The sequence below is a fragment of the Lepisosteus platostomus genome, chromosome 22 (assembly GCF_059453375.1).
Source record: "Lepisosteus platostomus isolate fLepPlt1 chromosome 22, fLepPlt1.hap1, whole genome shotgun sequence".
Classification (NCBI taxonomy): domain Eukaryota; kingdom Metazoa; phylum Chordata; class Actinopteri; order Semionotiformes; family Lepisosteidae; genus Lepisosteus; species Lepisosteus platostomus.
The window spans coordinates 2565162-2586730 of NC_142632.1; the positions used below are offsets into that span (position 1 = coordinate 2565162).

Genomic DNA, 21569 nt, shown 5'->3' on the forward strand with positions numbered 1-21569 from the left:
TTTTCGCAGTAATTAATTTATTATATTTACTATATTTATTATACACGTGTAAATTAATTACTGCGAAAATAATTTACTTCGTACACTGTGCAGAGTGCCGTATACTCCTAGTTGCGGCACACACGATACATACAGTAAAAAGCCTCAGGCACTGTGTTAGATGTGTTTTCGACGTTATATATGCGTTTATTAATGTCGTCGATTTTACGGTTGCAATTCGACTTTGATTATACGTCGAGGCGACGTATATATACGTATAGCCGTATTTTCGCCGTGAATATACGTATATTCGACGAATCAGTGCCCACTGGGTAAACTCTTCAGCAAACTCTGAACCAGCTCTAAGGAAACTAATCCGATTAGACGTTACTTTGACTCATCTTTTTACGCTAGGGTTAGGGTTAGCATTCCCACGCTACTTAGACACTTTGTTTACGCTCAGTGCTTGATTTTGGGAACTTCAGGACGAGTGGGAATTTTCTCCTATCTGTCAATTCTGTTTTGTTTTGGAGACTCTTGGCTGCCTATGTTGTACAGTGCAGCGTGAAGGAAACATTTTCCAAAACTGTGTCAGCTCAAAAGTTGTAAGAAAACCTCTCCAGCTGCTTTAACTCTCTTCATTTTTGTCATTTAATGTGACACTCGATGTATAACTGGAGCCTCACATATGCAAATGGTGAGGCTCCAGTTCGACACCCAGTTCAATACCACTTTACAGTAAATGACAAAAGCATGGCAGACTGTGCCGGACCGGCAGATTACTTCCGCTTATTTTTACCATATTAAACAATGGAAATCCAACCACTTGCATTTGTGACACTTGATTTTGGCTGCACCTAAGACACTCTTAAATCTTCAAACACATTTCTCTTCTCCCGCAACACTCTTGTCTGTCGGCGCTATGTGGCAGCGTTGCATGACAACCCATCTCACCACGGAAAGGAACCTAACAGCTTTGGTAAGAGAGGAGAAAAGGACCTGGCCCGTACGCGGCTCAAACCCGCAACCTTGGCGTTACTAGCACCACCATCTAACCAACTGAGCTAACCGACCTCACAACAGTGGTCCTCTCTGTGCTGCAAAAAATCAAGCTCAGGGAATTTCTTTTGTCCTTTGAATAGAAAGCCGTGTAATTCAGTGTACGGGCTTTCTCGTGCAGTTTCATAGTTCTTGTAACCCAAATCCTACACTGGCCTGAAGTGCCCCCCCATTTCACAGCATTTTTCAGCTGATTTAAAATGTACCTAAAGGAGAAGCATTATTGAAGACCATCAATTACCAAGAGCTTTTGTCAAAGGTTTTGGTGGTCATTTTTAATGACCACAGAGCACTATGACCTCGGTTTTACATCTCATCCAAAAGACAGCGCCCTTTTTCCAACACAGCTTCTCCGTCACTATATTGGGACATTGGGACCCGTACAGACCTCAGAGTGAGCGCCCATTAACACCACTTCCATCTGGAAGCTTTGTTTTTCCCTGTAGCTCACCCTCATCCTGGTACTGACCTGGCTCACACCTGCTTAGCTTCAGTGGGTTTTCAGTTGCGAGTTGCAAAAGTTGGGATACAAGTGTAGCGGCAATGCTTGTTAATAAGACAGAATTAAGCGTTGGTATGCTGTCCTAAATGAAGCCCCATCTCACCCCCCATCTCTGTGGTGCAGCCACAGAGAAAGTATTCATGCAGACTGATTTAAGTTGTTTTCTTTTGATAGGGAACAGCTCCCAGACAGGGATGCACTTAGCTAAGCCTGGCTATCATGATCAATGGTCATCCATTGGCGCCTATCTGTCTAGGGAGTGCTGAATGGACATCTGGACTGCATTCTTAAGTGTCAAGAGTAAGTGACTTATATCTCACCTTGACCAACCAATCAGGGACTGGCAGGGCGTGGTAATACCACGTGGGTCTCCAATGCCCGCCAAACTCTCAACCAATCAGCACACATCTGTGTCTTGGTCAAAAAGGGAGTGCAAGCTCAGATCGGGGCTCTCCTTGGCCATTTTCGTGCATCCTCAGAGACAATCACGTGACAACTGCTGTTGTCTGCATAGGGACTTGGACTTTGTTCTAAGCGCGAGGCCAAGCATCCCGTACGTACTCAGAATTCTACTAACGTGAATGCTCCGTTTGATCAACGGCAGCCTACAGTTGGACCCTCGTCGACAACCTGAATAGCTTATTCAGAAGCAGCGCTGGACCGGGAACGAACCAGTTTCTTCCCAGGCAAAAGAGTGACTTGTGAGGACTCGCGGTCACACTCTGTGCATAGAGACTTTCTACTAGCCAGCCGGACTGCTGGTAGATCCCCTCGGAGCAACGACTGCCCTGCGCGCCGCAGTCAGATTCCTCCGCCCGTCCTACTCCGAGCTGCACCTTGACTGGTTGGCTGGTAGCCAGAGGACGCCGACACAACGCCCATTGGACAACCGCTGGAACAGAGGCTGCAACAGAGCTTGTCAGCTGGTTTGGTGTTCGTGCCGGGAAATTCCAAATCCATACACAGTGGATAAGTTAACCCCATGTTCTACATTGCGTCTCGAGAATTCAATTGTACCTCAACACAAGTTGTTATCAATTTAATTCATGAGTAATGTATTTACTTCCGAGTTTAGAGTAACAATGGGTAATAACACTGATTAGCGATTTGGTAACCGAACGATATATATTGACATATATTCTCTGTTGTGTATCTCTTTGTGTTTGCATCTCTTCGAGATTATATATCTTGTATATTGATAACCCTCACAGTAAGGTCTGCCGCTCGTATCCAGGCAGACTAGTATATGTTTGGTGCACAATTTATATTAATAAATGTATCTCGTGTATTGAACCCGTGTGTGTGCGTTGTTAGTTGTTCTGGCGATTGATTTTCTAAAAGCCCCAACGAACAACCTCGTGATTACTGCTACAATTAATAAGTGTCTCAGTAAACCCATCAAACCACTACATTTAATGGCGTCCCTGGGTGGGCGAGTTTAGAATGAAATGAGACTCAATCGCACAGAATAACTGATGTTGCTGTGAGTTCAAGTTCAGCACAGCACCGTGGCTTTTATACGCGAATACCGGGTGTGCTGATAACTGCGTAAAGAAATCCCCCTGTTTTCTAGCGTTTAGTGTAACGTGTGCTGATTGGAAATCCATCTGCTCGGGTGTTTAGATTCCATACTGTATTTTGGTAAAAGGAAAAAAAGTAATACTCTTAAAGTTTCTCTGACGTAATGACAATGGCTGCTAAAATGTCTGAAGTGGAGTCGCTTATAAGTACTATTTCTAGCGACGACAATCCTGGTTACTGGAGCGGTATCGAAAAGTTGAACTTTGATGATATTGAGAAGCTGCAAGTAGATTTAGTAGCTAAGGTAGCGAACCAGCTTAACACAGGAGGGTCTGTGAACGCAGTTCAGGTCCTATCTAGTTTCGCCTTAAATCTAGCTAAACAGCTGGAACTGTCTTTGTCCGAGCTGACAAAGTTTCAAACGCTTCAGGGAAAGCTAGAAAGATATAAGGCGGAGCGAGTTGAGTTGTTGGATATAATCAGAGAAAAGAGAGTGAAAAGTGAGGAAAGTGAAGACAGACTCAGGGAAGTTTTAGGTAAATTAGATGACCTGTCTGCTAGAGAAACTGCGGCTGAGGTAGCTAGGAGAGACCTAGAAGCGAGCTTGAAAGAAAAAGAAAAAGAAATTGAGAGTTTAAATGAGCTCAGCCAGGAAAGGCAAAAGGAGTTAGATGCTGCCGTACTGGAAGCAAAACAGGCTAGATCCCACTTACATGCCAGCCCACCTAGCAGCCCGGAGCGCTCACCCAGGAGGTTTCTCCCGGCCAGGGTCTGTGGTCGGATCGGCATGGGGGAGATCGCCGAGTCCTGCGCGAGACGCAAGGGCGATTCAATTCAGGCATAGACCCCCTGCTCCTGATCACGGCCGTCTCCCTGCCCACGGAGAAACTGTAAAAATTAACCTCCACTCCCTGAGGCAGTTAGCCAAAGATGTAGAAAGGTTTGACCCGACAGTGTCAGGGAATAATGTGGAGACCTACATTGATGAGCTGAGATATACTTTGCAGTTTATGCCCGAAGCGTCCGAACAGGAAAAGGCTATGTTAGTAAGGAAAACTACCAGCCGAGCGGTCCACGAGTGGATGTCTAGACAAGGACCTGAGGTCTGTAATAGCTTTGAGGAGCTGTGTCAGGCAATGATCGGAGAATTTTCGGCTTTTATAGATCCCATATCTGCCGTGGCCACAGCGCACCATATTAAGCACGAAAAAGCTGAAGCCCCTCGCGACTATTACCCCTATTATATAATATTTTACTATTATATAACTTGTAAAATATTACCCCCGGTCCATTCTCTTCCAAAAGTGAGAAACACCTGTTTTCTACATTTTGTCTGTTTTAAAACCATATCTCTTTAAACCAAACCAAGAGTTTGTCTTTTGCACTGATATTCTGATTCATTTCAATTTCAAAGAAAAAAAAAACATTATCTTCCAAAGCATCATAAAATTGTCCATTCTTCCAGACTCTACTTCTCTCTTGTAGTAGTACAGCAGACCTTTCCAGGTGAGCAGATCACAGAGTCCGAAATATGCTTCCTCCATCAAGCAAAGTACCTGAACATGACTCGGTCTTCATAAAAGCGCCCCTGTAATAAAGAAATTAAATCCAAAATCAAGAGGGCAGTTGCCTACTGAAGTTCAAGAAGTCATCAATTTTAACCTAGCAACACATTAAAGGCTGCATCTATACAAGTACGATTCTAGAAATGCTCACCAGATTACGTTTTAAGAAAGAACTGCGCCTCAGGTTCCGCCTAGATCTTAACTCGGATGGCAGGATTCAGAGTCCGGAGTGCGGACTGATGGCGCACGGAGGGTCCACATACTGTGGATCCCTCAGTTTTCTTCCGCGTGTTTAAACCGCCAGCGTGTGGCTCTCCTGTCCCCGTGACCTCATTGCTCTGCTCTCGCCTCTGTGCAGCCGAGCCCGACTCATGGTAAAGTGGAAAAAAATATGCCCTCAACGTGGGATTTACTCTGGATCGAGGATAGATGTCACCTTTTTATCGTTGAACAGGATGTATGTGATGTGGCGACTAGGTTCAATTTTGTATCCTTTTAAAAGATTAAGGACTGGGGTGAGCGGGATTTATCACCCTTTCAGCTAAGAACCCGACGTGAGCACCGTTTAAGCTGCATAGACTCGGTCGTTTAACTCTTCTCCATTAGCAGGGTTAAGGTTAAAGAAAAAAAACATTGCTGACTTCTTTTTTTTTTGCCAGCCGCGAGCGCTGATTAGCGAGGTTTGTATTTCATGTTTTGCAAGTTGCATCCATTTTAAGAAAAACAAGTCGTTCAAGACAGGAAATGAATACTTGCATTTAATTAAGTCTAGGCGTATGCGGTTGTCCATAATGACCAGTTCTGTTCGAGAACACAGCACAAAAAAAGGCACCGCTGGGATTCGGACCCAGGATTTCTTGTTTACTAGACAGGCGCTTTAACCAACTAAGCCACGGCGCCCCGGGAGTGCTGTTTTTTTGCAGCCACTTGGACACACCACTCAGACACATCTGCATTCGGTGTGTGCTCCGCCTGCTCGCTGAGCAAGTTGCCACCTTTACATACAATAGCAACATCGACACCAAGAGAAAGGATGACAAATGGCTTTTATCTGGAACTTTTCATGTCCAAGGAGCTCAATGTGCTTTCTGTGTACAACAGGGCCACTGAACTCCACACTGGCCACTGAACCACAGCAGTGGCTTGCTGGCTTGACATCTCCCAAGGAAAATGTTGAAATCGCATGTGGAACAGGAAAAGGACCCTCGAGTACGAGGGAAAAAAAAGAAAAAGATCATCTGGAGCGTGCCAACCCGTGTCTGGACAGCCCAGTTTCATTGACGAGGTGGCCGAGTGGTTAAGGCGATGGACTGCTAATCCATTGTGCTCTGCACGCATGGGTTCGAATCCCATCCTCGGCGCTCTCTATGTCTGACACGTGTGCCTGTTAGATGTTGGCCCTCCTTCTGTTTGCTCCAGTACTAGAGCTGTACATTTTCTAGCGGTGGCTGAACATGGTATAGTAGGCTAACGTCGGTATCGAGCAGTGGCAGTAACAGTATTTACGTGCCGCTGCTGCCAAGTGGCTCTGGGTTGAGACCGCATTTTCACTTACTTGCAGCACAAACGGAGAAAGCGATTTTTGACAGTCTCTCGAGAGACTGCGCTAGGTGTTTAGGGATAGACTTTGTCAGTTCCCCCTGGGATGATGGCCTCTCAAATAGTTTGTGATTCCTCTAGACGTTTATACAGTAGAAGCCTGCTTCGTGGCTTAAATCCAAGCTAAGGAAACGAGTTAGATGTCTGATGCAGAACTGCACTGTATGTGTGAGGAAAGCTGCCCCCTTCTGTTCCATGTCGACCGAACAGAGGACTGTAAAGGATACGACCAAGAAACTTTAGGATGCTGGTTGGAATCCAGCTCCAAAGAAGCCCCTTTGGGTGTTATGTCATGAAAAAGTAAGAACAGAGAATCTCCCTTTGATCAAAAGCGCAACAGAACTGTTTTCCGTGGAGCAGGTTTCAGACCCGTAGACCTGTTTTATTTGTATGGCGTTCGTAAGCGCGCAAAACAAGGACAATTCCTGCGTCTAATACGAATGTAAATGCTTTTGAAAGTGCAGTGTGGTGCAGCTTGTAAAATCCTTGTCCACATTTGTGGTTTGTTGATGTTTTTTTTCTGTCTGCCAAAGTTTCATTTTGACATCCGGACGGTGAGACTTTATCATTTGAACGTGAAGCCAGCCTTAAACCCTCTGAGGCGTGTCTGTCTGCCGGCATGTATCTTGTGAAAGGTTTTTTTTTTTTAACGGAGAGCGACTTTAAAAAGGTTTCCGCAGACACCTCGCACTCCGGAGGAGGAATGCGGCGGCGGCGAGCTCACTGTAGTTGTGGCCGAGTAGTTAAGGCGATGGACTTGAAATCCATTGAGGACTCCCTGCTCAGGTTCGAATCCTGCTGACTACGGTGTCTGCTGCACGTCGCCTTGTGCCTGTGTGGCAAAGGCGAAGTGCCGCTTCTCCTTTCCTGGTACTATAAAAATGCTACATCGCTTGGTCCTGCTTCCATGGAAAGCAGTTCTTCAGGTAATTCTACTCTCTTACCAAAGCTGTTAGGTTCCTTTCCGTGGTGAGATGGGTTGTCATGCAACGCTTCCACATAGTGCCGACAGACAAGTGTGTTGCGGGAGAAGAGAAAAGTGTTAGAAGATTTAAGAGTTTCTTAGGTGGAGCCAAAATCAAGTGTCACAAATGCAAGTGGGAAGATTTCCAATGTTTAATATGGTCAAAATAAGCGGAAGTTATCTGCTGGTCCGGCACAGTTTGCCATGCTTTTGTCATATACTGTAAAGTGGTGTCGAACTGGGTGTCGAACTGGAGCCGCACCATTTGCATATGTGAGGCTCCAGTTATACATCGAGTGTCACATTAAATGACAAAAATGAAGAGAGTTGTAGCAGCTGGAGAGGTTTTCTTACAACTCTTGAGCTGACACAGTTTTGGAAAATGTTTCCTTCACGCTGCACTGTACAACATAGGCAGCCAAGAGTCTCCAAAACAAAACAGAATGGACAGATAGGAGAAAATTCCCACTCGTCCTGAAGTTCCCAAAATCCAGCACTGAGCGTAAACAAAGTGTCTAAGTAGCGTGGTAATGCTAACCCTAACCCTAGCTGGAGTTTGAGCAATCCAGCACTGAGCGTAAAAAGATGAGTCAAAGTTACGTCTAATCGGATTAGTTTCCTTAGAGCTGGTTCAGAGTTTGCTCAAGAGTTTACCTTTCACAGATGCGCAAAGAAGAATGTTGGGGGTGCACGCTTCAAGGCGCCTTACAGCTGTAGGGAGTGATTCGAGACGATTCGTGGCGTGTGCTCGTTCCCATGTACCGTACGCCCCGGGGTGCAGTGCTAGGATGACGTACAATACCACTTGGGCACGTAACGGCGTTATGTGCAGGGTTTTCGTTTGTTCGTTTTGTTTTGCTCTGCTTTGCTTTGTTTTGCTTTCCATCGCGTTGGTAAGAGCGTAAATAAAAATGCGATTCCTGCGTCTACCACTAATGTAAGAGCTATTTCAAGTGCGACGTGGTGCGGCTTTTCAAATGCTTGTGGGCATTTCTCTGTTGTTGATTCTTTTTTTGTGTGTAACAAAGTGGCATTTTCATGTCCGGACGGGGAGACTTTATCATTCCGACATGAAGCCAGCCTTAAACCCTCTGAGGCGTGTCTGTCTGCCGGCACGTATTTTGTCAAAGGTATTATTTTTTTTTAACGGAGAGCGACTTTGAAAAGGTTTCCGCAGCCACGTCGCACTCCGTGTTAGATTAAAGGAGGAATGCGGCGATGGTGACCTCGCTGTAGTCGTGGCCGAGTGGTTAAGGCGATGGACTCGAAATCCGTTGGGGACTCCCCATGCAGGTTCAAATCTTGCCGACTACGGCGTCTGCCGCACGTCTCCTTGTGCCTGCGCGGCAAAGGTGAAGTGCCGCTTCTCCTTCCCTGGTACTATAAAAACACTAAATAGCTTGGCCCCGCTGCCATGGAAATGAGTTCTTCAGATAACCACACATCTTGCGTTCGCACCTCTGGTGTTCTACTTATGCCTTTGAAAACCTAATGAATAAAACTGAAAGAACCGACACAATATGTAGGTGCTCGTAAAGCATGCATTAAAGAACTGTTAACAGCAAGGGTTTCAGTGGGTTAACTGAGGAGAAGGCGTGATCGCTAATTGTTGACTTTTTATTTGGTGTTAGAAACACTCTTACTGTGCATGACGTGCAACAAATTTAGCCACAGAAATTGCATCACGCTTTCATGTATGCTATTGCAGACACCAACGTTGCCTAGATAGAAAACCGAAATAGCCGTGGGTTTGCTTGCTGGTCTGAAGGATCTCTCTTCGAATCTCTATCATTTGTCAATGGAAGTAAAAGGTGCTGCAATCTGATACGTTCAGAATCAAACCCGCAGCTGTTGTTCGACTTTATTTCTTGACTAATTACAACTGAGTGTCGCATGAGCAGTTACGTAAACTTGTCTGATATATTTGAACACAAATGCCGTTCTTCAATTAAAACTAACAGTACATTGTCAGGGACATTCAGTTCTATACAAACAAGAGACAGACAAGAGAACATTTAGTATATAATAGACAGAAAGAGGTTCGAATCCTGCCGACTACGTTGTCCACCTCCTGTCGTTGTGTTTCGGCGCAAGCAAAGAAGCGCCCCTGTTCGGTGTTCCTGGTGGTTTTAAAATGCCAAATTGCTTGTACCCGCTCCCTTGCAAATAAGTTCTTCAGCGTCCGCGAATGGCATTTTACAGCTGGAAGCAGATGTCGACGCTTTTTGCACAGAGCACCAAAAAAGCGTCTTTTTTGAAGGCCCGGGTTCTGAGCATTGGTGGTTCAGTGGTAGAATTCTCGCCTGCCACGCGGGAGGCTCGGCTTTGATTCCCCGCCAATGCAGTGGCTTTTGCAGCTAGCTGCTCCATCACTTGCATCCCCTTGCAACTCGCAACTGAAAACCCACTGAAGCTAAGCAGGTGTGAGCCAGGTCAGTACCCGGATGAGGGTGAGCTACAGGGAAAAACAAAGCTTCCAGCTGGAAGCGGTGTTAATGGTGCCGGCGGTGGGGCGCTCACCCTGAGGTCTGTGCGGGTCCCAATGCCCCAGCATAGTGACGGAGACACTGTGTTGTAAAAGGGCGCTGTCTTTTGGATGAGATGTAAAACCGAGGTCACATCGCTCTGTGGTCATTAAAAATGACCACCAAAACCTTTGACAAAAGCTCTTGGTAATTGATCGTCTTCAATAATGCTTCTCCTTTAGGTACATTTTAAATCAGCTGAAAAATTCTGTGAAATGGGGGGCACTTCAGGCCAGTGTAGGATTTGGGTTACAAGAACCATGAAACTGCATGAGAAAGCCCGTACACTGAATTACACGGCTTTCTATTCAAAGGAGGGCAAAAGAAATTCCCTGAGTTCGATTTTTTGCAGCACAGAGAGAACCACTGTCGTGAGGCCGGTTAGCTCAGTTGGTTAGAGCATGGTGCTAATAACGCCAAAGTCACGGGTTCGTGCCCCGTACTGGCCAGGTCCTTTTCTCCTCTCTTACCAAAGCTGTTAGGTTCCTTTCCGTGGTGAGAGGGGTTGTCATGCAACGCTGCCACATAGTGCCGACAGACAATTAAATGACAAAAATGAAGAGAGTTAAAGCAGCTGGAGAGGTTCTCTTACAACTTTTGAGCTGACACAGTTTTGGAAAATAATTCCTTCACGCTGCAGTGTACCATATAGGCAGCCAAGAGTCTCCAAAACAAAACAGAATTGACAGTCATATAATGTCCATTAACACCGGTTTTAAACGCAGCATCATGTCTGCCATCATAAGAATATGAGTCCAATATTTTAGAATATAGTCAGAATGACTTCTAACCTTAGCTGTGGTGTCTTTAATCCCTATTGCTCAATGCATGGTGTACGTACTGCATACATGTGTCTTGAGAATGAGGAATGGGCCCCTGAGACAGTCATTTGCCTGTTTCACAAATGATCGTATTTTACTAGAGATTCTGTTTGGGATTCAGATGTGCATTCGGACAGCAATCCCTTTCAAGAAATGATATGTTCTGGATGAGGTCAAAGGTGCTAGAACACTGTATTTAGGATGTGTTTGCAGTGATTGTGTGTCTCCTGCTTCAACGCAGTGATATATAGATGTGCTCCTGTAATTTATTGGTACATGCCCAGGGCAGTAAGTAGTCTGAGGATTTATTTCCAGACGGCATAGAGCAGTGAAGCACTTCTACTTAAATTATTACATTATACACAATTTGAGTTCATTTTAAAAAGTAAAAGGTAATGAAAGGAATGCATTTTCATAAGAAAGATAATACCGATATGCATGTGATAATCTTCCTTATATCATGTAGTGCGTCATTTGGACACTTTGTGGGCTTGAAATACAAAGAAAATCATGTTCTATGGTACAAGATAAATACAAAACTTAATCATTTATTTTAATTAGATTTGTTTATAAAGCATAAGCAATCATTTATTACATTAATATATGTGAAAATGACATTTTAGCACCATAATATTACATACAGGTCTCTAGCTTCAACACAGTGATATATATATATATGCTCAGTGATTTATTGGTACATGCCCAGGGCAATAATCAGAATTAGTATTTGTTTCCATACGGGCTACAGGTAATCTTGTGAAATACTTCAACACACTGGATCGCAGATTTAGACCCCCTGCACTCTTACTCCTTAAAAACCAAAGAAATGAAGATATGTAGCAATCACATTGTAACAGGGGTGACAGTGACTTAATGCTTATACTACTGGACTTCTGGTACCTTTAGGGTACGGTGTTCCCTGAAGGGCTCTCAAACCCCGCATTTCAGATGCCTAGCTGTATTGCTGATGTGTTGCACCTCAGAATCACTTTTAAACCTTACCTCTGGTATCTTTAATCCCTATTGCTCAACGCATGGTGAAAGTATTGCATAAATGTGTCTGAAAATGAGCAATGGGCACCTGAGAGACTCATTTGCCTGTTTCACAAATGATCATATTTGACTAGAGATTCTGTTTGGGATTCAGTTGTGCATTCTGACAGCAATCTCTTTCAAAAAATGATTTTACCTTATCGCGGCTTTGCCCTTCTTGCCTTTTTGGACAATATCTCCATCTTGTGGTCGTTGTTGGTAATGTCTAGACAATATCTCCATCTTGTGGTCGTTGTTGGTAATGTTTTCTTATGCCCTTTTTTTATTTCAATTCTCTATTAGATGATTCTAGAATCTCTACAATAGAGTTGAAAACATCAGTTTTATAGCAGACAATATGACATTATTTATAGTCCAATTAGAAATTTATTACCCTGTTTTTAACATAATAACAAATTAAAACTAAGTTTGGAACACCAGGGAACATAAAAAATGATTTTTAGGAAAACCATGAGGTTCTCTGTGTCCGATGCCTGCAAGGGGAGAAAGCTAGAATCCTTTGATTTTTCCAAATTTGAAAATAAACATCATATAACAACAGCTTTCATTCCTAGGAGTGAAAAACAACCATTTTTGAAGACATATTAGTTTCTAAAACACTACAATAAAGTTAAAAACATCCATTTTATATTACATTATTTTTTGTGAAATAATTAAATTGGCTTATTTCTCTCACATTAAATTGGCTACAAATGCAAGAATTCAACCAGATATTCTTGTAAAATGTATAATGTTGCATTGCAGTTAGTTAATGTAGTTAGTCCATAGTCAGCAATCTAAACTTTATTGTTAAGCTTTAATGATTGATGTTGTACCAGTAACCTTTAGAAATACTATAGTACTTCACAAATGCTTTGTGTGTTTGGAAACCTTTTGAGTAAAAGCCTTATAAAAATAGGTTTAGTTTTTACAGGACATCACAAAGAAATAGGATGGTATAATTCTTATAATTGCTTAGTGATTGTATTTGGAAGATTATGCACTAAACAGACTTCAGGAATGCCAGTGGATCATTGTGCTATTTGGAATTATTCCAAAAATCAAGTGACCTCTTTGCTGTAGTATTTTTAGTATTATTTATTTAGTATTAATAAAGAATAGATTTATTAAAGTCGTGCGATGTGCAAGCGGGATATGTAAAATAATTTAAAATAAAGTTTTTTATTATTGTTATAGAGAAACATGATCAGATTTTCCCTGGTTCAGAAACAAAACGATTAAAATCTGTAATCTTTCCACTTGTATGTCATCAGACATTAACGAGTACAACCCCCCTCTCTGCCGGAGTGCTGGCTGTGACGAATTAAACCAATTTCACAGGTGTTTTCAAAGTAGGAAGTACAGTGTTAACTAGTAGATGGCCTCCTCAATGAAATCGCTTCAACATGCTAATGCGTTGGTGTAACAGTCCGGGCGTGGCAAGCTTCCAATGTCAACTCGACTCGATTGGAAGACAATGAACGTATTTTAGCCCTAAATGAATTAATAGCAAACATGGTTTACATAAAAGACATTTTTCCAAGAAAGTTTATAATAATACAATCTATAGTTGAAATCTGAGCCTAAATATAAAGAAAAAAGCATTTTCAGAGAGCAATCACGCTGTGTTTATGTAGAAAAAGCGATTAGGTTTATGAGCAATCTAATTACCTATTCGCTTAAAACGCTATATAAAATAAAGTTTATTTAAAGATGAATGATAAGTGTCGCAGTTTTAATAATTTTCGTAGTAGGGCTTGGACAGATTCCAAGTGCATTTTTGCAATTTACGTTGCATTGTCCAATGTGATGTTGTAATACAGTTTAGAATACAGTAAGTCTAAACTGTATCAGCTTTATTTATGGGTTGCAATTTAGAAAAAGTCAAAAACCGCACTCAAAATCCAATTTAGAGCTTTCTGGCAAGAGGAGACACCCAAATTATAATGTAACATGCCACTGTTTGTGCATGAACAAAGTTATACTGCAATTTTCCTTAGATACGCGATTAAAAAAAATAATTTTTTTGAATCCCCGGCCAAACACATTCCATAAGAATCAGCGCTTTTATACAGTATATCGCCTTTAAACACGCGTTTACGATTTAAATCAAAACTCGATTCAAATCAATATAAATGTTTATTTTGTAACGCATAGGTGACTATTCATTGTTATTAAAAAGACGTAAATTCGATCATGTTGTGATATTTAGAAATATAAATTTGTTTTGATGCGAGTGAGGTTTTATTTAATCTCTGACCAAGGGAAATGTTTCATTTTTTCAAAGAAATGTTTGTTAAAAATTAAAGTCATAGTTCCATGAGATTCAACCACAGACCATGTGACATAGGAGTCAGGAACCTAACCCACAGCACCACCAGCGCAGTCACATGCTGAGGGCTGAAAAAGCACTACAGAAACATTATCGACTATAAAATAATGTAATTAGGCACAGAAGAAGTTTACAGCACAGTACAATAATAAATGCTGACCATGACTTTAGAAGCATAAATTACCTTACACTCAATTTAAACACAAGCTGTCTTTAGCCCTCTAAGCTGGTTCATACAGAAATGTAGAGAACCAGGCTCAGAACACACAGCTTCATTAGCGAATACATATGCAGAACAACTAGAGAAGATGTTTTACAGAGGATGGATTTTTAGAAACATCCCATCAGTGACATCACTGAAGTCAACTCCTAGGTAACTGTCGTGTGGATAGTTTCACAAGAATCAGACAAAGGTTTAAGCATCGCTTATTTTAGATAAAACTGCAAAAAAACAACAACAACCCATAATGTACTTCTTTGCGGCTCTGTTTGCCCAAATCATATATTCACAACGTGAAATTAGAAAATAGTATTACGTAACCAAAAACCGCAATATGGAAACAGAACCTGTGTAATTGTTGACAGATGATGTACTCGTAACATTTTTACAAGACGAACTACAACATTTAAAAAATGACTTGTATGTACTTGATATCTCTAATCAATCCACTGCACTGCATTAAAACAAAACAAAAACTAAAACGCCCTGGGCATACCGTTTCGCGCTTCTTATCAGTTGCTCAAAAGCAATTTGACCGTATGAAATGCATAATATAAACCTAGAAACATATACGTGAGGAGTATTTACGTAGTATCGGTGTCAAGACATACCTCTCAAATACTGTAAATCAAGTTAAAAATATCTCAAGACCGATTCTGGTCATAATGAAACCATGTTTCGTGTATGTTTTCTTTAAAGTACCGAGACCAGCCATATACTGTATGTTTATGTTCCAAAATTAATATCGTTTATGGCCTTCACACGCGTTGCATTACGCTCCTATTCTTTTTATGCTCAGGCACTAAGATTTCCCTTCAGTGGTAAAATTCCATATAAATATTCAATACTTAAACGGGCACAGTTAAGACATTAAATATACATATACATATACATATACATATACAAACTGTATACAGTACAGTTTGCATACGGTAATATGTTTATGTTCCTAAATCAATCTCTTTTATGAGCATGTGAAAGGCATGGTGAATCGATTCTCAAAAATTACTGTACTTTGCATGATTGGAAAAAAATGCGTGATTGCGAAATGCTGTGGTGTTACTTTTACAAAGAAGGTCAGTGAAAAAAATAATGTGGACCAGGGCAATACTTTGAGTTTACAGCTTGTCCAAGGTCATTTATTATTAATACTATTAGTAATATCTTCATTAAAGACTTTGATGGCTACAGCTCAAACATGAGAAGTTGAGCTTTATTAGCTCCACCTTGCGGAAATTCCGGATACTATTATTTTGCTAGCGGTATTTACCGGTAACTCGCGGTATTTACCGGTAACTCGCGGTAGACTGCGTACAGCGTACCGGAAAATAATGCAGTATCGCCCGCACATTTTGAATGGCTGCATCTGTAGCAATCATATTGTAGCAGACACTCATTTGCCTGTTTCACAAATGATCATATTTTACTAGAGATTCTGTTTGGGATACGGATGTGCATTCTGACACCAATCTCTTACAAAAAATGATTTTACCTTATCGCGGCTTTGCCCTTCTTGCCTCTTTGGACAATATCTCCATCTTGTGGTCGTTGTTGGTAATGTCTAGACAATATCTCCATCTTGTGGTCGTTGTTGGTAATGTCTTCTTATAGATACTTTATTGATCCCGTGAGGGAAATTGCAGAGCAACAGCAGCTTAACACACACAACACAGCCACAGTGTAACGAATTATATAATAATAGTACAATACTGTATATATACTGTATATATATATATGAAACAGAAATAGAAACAGAAACAGGAATCGCTTACTCACCTGGAGAATCTCTGTAGGAATATATAGCATTTATCAATGGAAATAAAAGCTGCTTTAATACAGTGCATGTTCAAACTCAAACCCTCAGCTGCTGTTCTTGTTTGTTTTGGGACAAATTGCAACTGAGCATCGCATGAACCGTTACGTACCCTTATCTGTTAGGGAATTTCAAGGGAGGAGTTAGGTCAGAATGGGTAGGCTGCAAAACAACAAGTAAAGATTTATTCCAAGATGAAACGTTGTGGCGGTTTTCTTATCTTTTCAGCATGGACTAAACTTTTACGTGTTCCTTATATGCTATATGTGTATCTATTAGCACCAATGTCGTTCTTAAAAACTAACATGAAATTGTCAGGGACATTCAGCTATATACAAAGACGAGACAGACAAAGTAATAATTCTGTATTAACGTGGCCTACATATTGACGCAATGATCGAACTAACTGACATGTTCTGATTCAGATCCCCTGCAGTTCATGCCAATTAGAACAATAGCAATGCTGAGTCCTCCCCACCCTACCGAGCACAAATTCAGCTGCTCTCCAGTTCTGTTCTGCATGTTTTTTCATTGCAATTGAGCTCGGAGCTGGAGATGATCTCCATACAGTTCTGTGTTCACTAGCCCGCACTTGCGTGCTAATTTACGGGTTGTGGCAAATGCTTTTCTATAGTTCATATACATGACGGCAACCTGTTACCGAGGAACCTGAGAGGTTTAAAAGCCTCATGAGCCAGGCAGGACTCGAACCTACAATCTTCTGATCCGAAGTCAGACGCGTTATCCATTACGCCACTGGCCCATAGGACATGCACTTGCACTCCACCACAGAGAGCTCTACACTGCTACTAGTAGTACACTTCCCCATCTAAATTTTCACAGCAAGAAACTTGTGTTTCCTACTATTTTTATCAGGTTTAAAATATCATCTCCTTAAAACAGAAAAAGTGTTGATGTGTCGTGCTGAAATTCTGATTGATTTTGAATTCAAAGAAAAAAGGTTTTCTTCCAAAACACCATGAAATTGTCACATCTTGCAGACAATAGGTGTATTCCATGTTGAAAAGAGAAGAAAGAAAACCATGGAGCCTTTAACAGGTGTGAGGCTTCTTCAGGTGTGAGAAGACCTCACAGTCGAAACGCTGTGGTTCCGTTCTTCTCTTTTCAGTGTAGTGATTCATAGCCGTTCAGGGACCCCAAATATGTAAGAAAACCGGTTCAGGGACGCCAAATATGTAATCATAGTGGCTCTCTGAAGGCACCAGTTCTGTAGGGTTTGGGCATTTACTGAGACAATTATTAATTGTAGCAGTAAATCACAAAGTTGATTCTTTTGATGGCTTTAGAGTCCAACCATGCGACATAACTCAAACAACGCACACACACAGGTACTAATACACGAGGATACATTTATTAATACATAGAATATGCATATAAAACTAACAGATCTTATCGAGAGGGTTATCAGAATACAAAAGGTATATATTCAGTCAGTTACGAAGTGTTACACATATCAAGAGGACATACGTTCAGTATATCATTCATTAAGACCGTTTCGTAAATGAACTTAGTTATAACTTCTACATTAGATACTCAAACAAGTACATAACTCTTAGGAATTAAATTGATATCAACTGGTTGGGATAACAATTGAATTCTCGAGCTGTAATGCATTGAAGTTAAATACTCATCCAATCTTTGGGGATTCAGATCTCCTGCGGGCACAAAGAAACAGTTGCAGGCTGTTGCTGTCCAATCCGCGCTCTCTGGCTCAGTGCCAGGCTGTGCTGTGCGGCTTGCGACGGTGCGCTGCTGATGCTCACTGACCGGCTAGTTAGTGTTGGCTTTAACTAGCAAAGTTTGTGCACAGGAGAAAAGATGACTGTGGGTCCCAGCAAGTCAGGAAGAGGACCGGTTCGTTCAGCTCATTGATTGGCTGAAAGTTCCATGGGCATCAGAGTCCCACGTGGGTTACTCGGCCCTACCAGTCCCTGATTGGTTGATCAAGGTGAGATATGAGTCACTTACTCCTGACACTTAGTAATGCAGTCCAGATGTCCAACTGGCACTCCCTAGACAGATAGGCGCCAATGGATGACCATTGATCATGATAGCCAGGCTTAGCTAAGTGCATCCCCCTTTGGGAGCTGTCCTAGGACCTTAAATCACCCTGGGAATAGTCTCTCTGTGGCTGCACCACAGAGATGAACAGAGAAATGGGGCCTCATTTGGGAAGCTCGGAAACACTTAATTCTGCCTTATTAATAAGCCTCGCCGCTACATCAGCATGCAATAAACCTATTACTTGTTCCTTTGCAGCCGAGGCATGCTGACGTAGCTACCCAGCTGAACATCTTGCAGACTCTACAGTACTTCTCTCCTGTAGAAGTAAAGCAGGGCTTGCTGGGTGAGCTTTTGCTCCGGTAAATTAGGTCACGTGTCATGTTAAATCACTTCTTCTAAACACAACATTTGCTGGTGCTAGCTTTCCCCATGAAAAGAGACATTTCCCTTACAGTACATGACATATCGTTTTTATTCTATCAATAAGTATAGAAATTAAACAAAAGAAAAAATGGTGTCGCCAAAGAATGCACAGCTCTGTCGCCTTGGGGAGGTGTCAAGGGCATTGAGCTCCTTGGACATGAAAAGTGCCCGATAAATGCCATTTCTCATCATTTCTCTTGGCGTCAGTTCTGCTATTAAATGGGACGGAGGCAACGGGCTCAGAGAGCAGGTTAAGTGCACACCGAACGCAGATGTGTCCAAGTGTCTGTAAAAGCGCGGTGCTCCGCTGGCGCTGTTCCCTAGTGGCTTAAAGTGCCTGCCTAGTAAGCAGGCGATCCTGGGTCTGAATACCAGCGGTGCCTCTCTCCGTGTCTTGTTGTGCCGAATGTCTCATTTCAGACAAACGTACAGCTTGGTTCAGTTTAATGCAAGAATTCATTTCCTTTCTGGAATAACTTGTTTTTGAAGAAATCCATACAGCTTGTGAAAGATGAAATCCATTTCTTGGTTGTCAGTGGAAAAAGATTGCCGGCTGCAAGAAGCGCAAGTGATTGTTTTCTTTGACCATAAACCTGCAAATGTAGGGAGTACAAGCGGCCGTCAGTCTCTGTGGCACAATCGGTTAGCGCGTTCGGCTGTTAACCGAAAGGTTGGTGGTTCAAGCCCACCCAGGGACGTATGTCTCCGTTTTTCCAATGTAAACATCATCACCGCTAAAGAAGATGGCGCAGAAGGCTCCACAGTCGAAACGTTGTGCTTCTTTTCTTTTCTTTTCAGCATGGAGTAAACCTTTGCTTGATCCTTTGCAGCCTACGCATGCTGACACAGCTACCTTTCTCTTAACGCGCCTCAATCATTATTCACCAAAACCATCAGCAGAATGTGTCGCCTTTGTGGTGATGTCACTCCTCTGCTTCACAAATGTCCTTAGTGACGGACCATTTCTTTCTGCCATTTTTCCGGAGCGGTTATTGATTGCTCCATCATTTCCCTCATACTTTCCATCCCTAGATTGAAAAAAAAAAACAGAAACAGGCTGACAGGACGACAATCAAATTGCAAAAACTCATCAAAGCACACAAAGATAGAGTATTTGAATCCACAAGTAGCTACGAGCAACTTTGTCCTGGCTTGCATGAAAGTCGGAAAATGTCAAAAAGAAAAAGATGGTGGCTTTTTCATATCTGTTCTTTTATTTTTAGTTCGTTGGCTCATCTGTCCATTGTCCTCCTGCCTGGCTCTTGACCTGTGACTGTCTGAACGCACACATTAGACTTTCAGGCGGGGGATTTGTCCTGAGCCTCTGTGAAAGACCCACCCACCCCCATAAATAACTGCTCTAGAAACACATGAATGCAAAACTAAACCACAGCTTAAAGAGGAGCTCCAACTCAGTGCCATACTAATGTAAACGATGTAATACTAAGACATGTTCTTATGGATTTGTCTTACCTTGAGATATGTAATTGGATTTCAGGATTAACTTCCTCATTCAATGTACTGGTGATTCTTTGCCTGGTCAGTACCTGGGTGGGAGACCTCCAGCGAACAATTAAGCTTGCTGCTGGAAGTGGTGTTAAGAGACTCTTAGGATCTTCCAGAGGTGTCTGTCCAATAGCACTAGTTGCCTTAGAGCTGGCTCAAACATTGCTCAAGAGTCTACCTTTCACAGATGCGCAAAGATGAATGATGGGGGTGCACGCTTCAAGGAGCCTTCCAACTGTAGGGACCGATTAGAGACGATCCGTAGCATGTGTTCGTTTCCATATACGCCCCGTGTCTCAACGGTAGGACAGAGAAAAATACTGCCTCGACACGTAACAGTGTTATATTAAACCGCAGGACTTGAGGGCTGTTTTGTTTGAATGTTCAAGGCATTGGTAAGAGCGTAGGTCAAGGGCCATTGGTGCATCTCCTGTAACTGGAGTAAAAATGCTATTCAAAGTGCAGTGACTAAAATCGTCGTCCACATGTCTCCGTTGTTGATTGCTTTCTGTCTAAGAACGTTCTGTTTTCATGTCCGAACGGGGAGACTTTATCATTCCAACTTGAAGCCACCCTTAAGTCCTCTGAGGTGTGTGTGTGTGTGCTTGCACGTATGGCGTAAAAGGTTTCTTAAACGGAGAGCGAACTTGAAAAAAGTTGCCTCCGCTGCCGCCGCCGCCTCGCACTCCCTGTTCGATTGTAGCAAGAAGGCAGCGGCCGCGGCGCTTGCTGTAGTCGTGGCCGAGTGGTTAAGGTGACGGACTTGAAATCCGTTGGGGTCTCCCCGCGCAGGTTCAAATCCTGCCGACTACGGCGTCCTTTGCATTTGGTTGCGTGCGTGCGTGTAAAAGGACCAGCGCCGTTTCGTTTTCGCTGGGACCTTTAACACTCTAAATCGCCTGGACCCGCAGCCTGTGAAATCGATTCTTCAGCACCCACGAAGGACGCTTTGCCGCTGGACACAGATAACGATGCTTTTCTGCAACGAGCTTTCCAGCTGAATTTTCTCGGCAGCTCCGTACTGAACCTGTTCTCCATTGCAACATAGCGGAGGCTCGTCACGTCTATAGCAAGGCTGTGTAGGACCGCATACGCCACAGTGACTTGTACACAGACCACATGAAAGGCAAGCAAAATACACTTTTAAAATTCCAAAGACTCACAAGGTCAGAGAAACAGCGATGACCTGAACAGATCTGTTACAGAAGTCTAGGTTGACCTTTTTAGAGCTGTAATTGCATTTTTGTTTAATAGAAGATCAAATCTACTCGCATGTACCAGCACCTTACAGTTTATTGATGTTAATTCTGTTTAAGTAATAAGATTGCTAACGATGTTGGACTTTAGCCGGTGTTTTTTAGAACAAATTGCTTACACTTCTGTAAGGAATACGCAGTACGTGCCTTTGTCAGTCATTGCTCACCATACCTGTAACTTTCTTATCTAACTCACTTCCTCAAATGGTGAAGGTCCACAAACATAAATGAAAAAAAAACCCTTGTTGTAGATGAGGTGCACAAAAAAGCAGCCCCTGATAGTGTATAACACATTTATACTATTGCAGAGACACATGTAACATATATATACTGTATATATGAAACAGAAATAGAAACAGAAACAGGAATCGCTTACTCACCTGGAGAATCTCTGTAGGAATATCTAGCATTTATCAATGGAAATAAA

The 21569-nt window shown here is 42.4% G+C and overlaps 7 non-coding genes across 7 annotated transcripts; 6 read left to right on the forward strand and 1 right to left on the reverse strand.

Annotated features, from left to right (window-relative positions):
* The first annotated feature begins 5905 nt into the window (after positions 1–5905).
* On the forward strand, positions 5906–5987 carry trnas-gcu (transfer RNA serine (anticodon GCU)). Its single transcript has one exon. It is a non-coding gene; the product is annotated as a tRNA-Ser (tRNA).
* Positions 5988–6950: 963 nt separating this feature from the next.
* Positions 6951–7032, forward strand: trnas-uga (transfer RNA serine (anticodon UGA)). The gene has a single exon. It is a non-coding gene; the product is annotated as a tRNA-Ser (tRNA).
* A 1389-nt stretch (positions 7033–8421) lies between these two features.
* trnas-cga (transfer RNA serine (anticodon CGA)) lies at positions 8422–8503 on the forward strand. Its single transcript has one exon. It is a non-coding gene; the product is annotated as a tRNA-Ser (tRNA).
* A 1586-nt stretch (positions 8504–10089) lies between these two features.
* On the forward strand, positions 10090–10163 carry trnai-aau (transfer RNA isoleucine (anticodon AAU)). Its single transcript has one exon. It is a non-coding gene; the product is annotated as a tRNA-Ile (tRNA).
* Positions 10164–16622: 6459 nt separating this feature from the next.
* trnar-ucg (transfer RNA arginine (anticodon UCG)) lies at positions 16623–16695 on the reverse strand. Its single transcript has one exon. It is a non-coding gene; the product is annotated as a tRNA-Arg (tRNA).
* Positions 16696–19004: 2309 nt separating this feature from the next.
* Positions 19005–19078, forward strand: trnan-guu (transfer RNA asparagine (anticodon GUU)). Its single transcript has one exon. It is a non-coding gene; the product is annotated as a tRNA-Asn (tRNA).
* Positions 19079–20617: 1539 nt separating this feature from the next.
* On the forward strand, positions 20618–20699 carry trnas-uga (transfer RNA serine (anticodon UGA)). The gene has a single exon. It is a non-coding gene; the product is annotated as a tRNA-Ser (tRNA).
* The last annotated feature ends 870 nt before the right edge of the window (positions 20700–21569 follow it).